The following is a 2769-nucleotide window of genomic DNA, read 5'->3' as shown; positions in this document are numbered from 1 at the left end:
TACAAATACGCATAATTGGTTGAACAAAATCGCCAACGACAGTTTACAAAAATCACTAAGGATCAGAGGTAAAGTAGCTGTAATTTTAGAACTATCGATGGACATGTTTATATTTTTTTATATATATTTTATTTAGATTTTGCTACATCGGCGACAACGGAGTTTCGCGGCATGCAATTGGTCGAGCATACCAATGCATTAATTAGCCTACGACTTAACTGACGAAAGTTAGCGCGAAATTCATTCAAATAATTGATAAATAATGGATTTGACCCACGTAGTTATATGCAGTTGATAGAGCAGCTAACATGTCCATCCATTAAAATCAACTTCGCTCTCTGCTGGTCCATCAGTATATTTTATTGTTTCATCCATAACCTCGCCAACATTAGGGAACCCAGCAGGAGGAGCATAAAAATCCTTTGCCCGAGTAAGCACATTCGGTGATCAATAACCCGCCTCGAGTTTTTTCAATCTTGTAACAACATCAACTACCATGTGTGAACTTTTGCACACTGTAATCTTATAAATTCCGTTCTTATCTGCTAACGCAGGGAACTGAGAGCTACTATGCAACCAATGCAGTTCTCGCTTTGTGGTTAGGGCACCACTTTTCCCTTTCAGATGTTGCATGTGATGTCCCATATCTTGTAGGAGAGATTACAGCGAAATGGGATTCGGAACGACTTCAGAATACTGCGTAAGTAATGCCGACATTGCATTATTAAGTGATTGGTTTTCGGTGCAAAGTTTTTCTTCTTTAAGTGCGAGTATTTATTAAATACGTTCCTCGTATATAAGAACTAACGCGGTATTCTGAAGTATAGCGCGGGATTCATTCGAAACCTTTCATTAATATTCGTACAATGATACGAACGTGGCCGGAAAATTCTACGTTAGGCCTAAATGCAAAATCTTCGTCTGAGTCGCTAGAACTACTCAATAACATCACAACTGCTTCAGTGTAATTCTTAATGGTACCCTGTTACTATAAAATTGATTTTATACATATGTGTTTATTTTTTTCATTCACAATTAGAAGCTATTTCAACAGGGCTACTGTAGAAAATGTGCTAACTTCACTAGTAAAGTTTAGTTTACACGTTTGTAAAATTACTCCTTCGTTGTGAAACAAACATATCACTTGTAAAGAGCGCAAAATTTCATTCGTAAAGATTTGATTTCCTTTGTACAGTCCACCTTTACAAACAAAGATTGTGAAACAGAAGTTTACAAACAGAGTTCACAATTTCCAAAGATTGTAAACTTTGTGAAACACCCCACTGGTGAATCAGCACGCCGAGCTCGATCGAAATACAACCAGTTACTATTATTTCCCTATCGTTTTTTGACATTTGATTCCGCGTCCTACCTCTTTCATTCGTTACTAACCAACAACGCCAATAGCAGAAGGTAACGCAAAAACAGTCACCGGTTCCCCGATGCATGGCTTTCTCTCTCAATGTCAACTGAGAGTTAAAAATATTCATTATAATATGCACTTTCCACTCACTCCTCAGAATGTCTTCTTTATTTTTATTTATTTATTTTTTAAGATATGTGAGCTACGTACTGTATGTCTGATGTTTTGCCATCGTACATTCAAATATTTATATTCACTGTACAGTACAGCGAACTGTTTATACTTACTGTACATGCTATAACTACTTCTCCCAACTCCGCTATTGCTATATTTCCTAAACTAAACGCTGATATTGAAATAACGCCTGGTCTGATAATGCAGTCTGTTTAAATTTCTACCGACCAAGTTCTGCCCTTCATCATGGGAAAACAACGAGCTTCTTTAAAGGATACAACTACTAGGACAGAGATATTTTCATTATGGAATTTGTACTACCCACTGAAATGTAGTAACTAATGGGATTTTAATTAGCCATATATGTACAGTATATTACATTCTTTACCTAAAATGTCTCTAACTTCTAGGGAGAGCGCGAGGTACGTTCACAATCCCCTGAATACATATTCCCTTCTTCGAGAAAACGCAGAGAAGTGAACCGTCTCATATGAATATGCTACCAGTCATAAGTTTCAATACGGAGCTGCAAGTACTTAAGAATTATCAATTACTCTACAATTATGCAGCGGCGTCATCATCCAAGCTATAGCTGGAATAGGGAAGGGAACATAATATCCCATAAGTCTTATTAGAACACGCTGGAAATAGTGACGTAAAAAAAAAAATCGCCAACGGCACGTGGTGTTCCCAAGCGGTCACCCATCCAAGTACTGACCACGCCCAATGTTGCTTGACTTCGGTGATCGGACGAGAACCGGTATTTTCAACATGGTATGGCCGTTGCCGATGAAACTGCGTAATCTGTAGGCACTTGAGGACGATGGGATTGGGGTGCACTCGATAAAACCTGCACTCGCTCACACACACACGTAAACTGCCTGCTTAGACTCTGTACCTAAATTACCAAGCTCGTTGGATGTCATTGGGATAGATGATAAATCTATCTATCAACGGCAGTTTGGTTACGTTTCAACGTCACACACTGCTGGATTGACACGGGATTAATAAAACAGCTAGTCGGCATTCTAAGTTAAGCCACAGGTGGATTGTTGTTCAACAGCGGAGCCTCCTTTCAACCACATGGTTGTGGAACTGTAGTCGGATTTTCGACATCATTTTCATGCCATACTACGGAACTTCACACAAACTTCAATTCACTTCTTGCACCGGCGGCTACTACGAATGGACTGAAGCTCGCTACTGACTAGGGGGGGGGGGACATTTGTCTC

General features: G+C 39.3%; 1 non-coding gene across 1 annotated transcript; it reads right to left on the bottom strand.

Moving 5' to 3' along the window:
• Positions 1-2206: 2206 nt before the first annotated feature.
• On the bottom strand, positions 2207-2325 carry LOC138694100 (5S ribosomal RNA). The gene has a single exon (XR_011330778.1). It is a non-coding gene; the product is annotated as a 5S ribosomal RNA (ribosomal RNA).
• Between the last annotated feature and the right edge of the window lie 444 nt (positions 2326-2769).

The sequence above is a fragment of the Periplaneta americana genome, unplaced genomic scaffold (assembly GCF_040183065.1).
Source record: "Periplaneta americana isolate PAMFEO1 unplaced genomic scaffold, P.americana_PAMFEO1_priV1 scaffold_38, whole genome shotgun sequence".
In the NCBI taxonomy this organism is placed as follows: domain Eukaryota; kingdom Metazoa; phylum Arthropoda; class Insecta; order Blattodea; family Blattidae; genus Periplaneta; species Periplaneta americana.
Note: the sequence above shows the minus strand (reverse complement) of the source record. Positions and strands in the feature narration are given on the sequence as shown.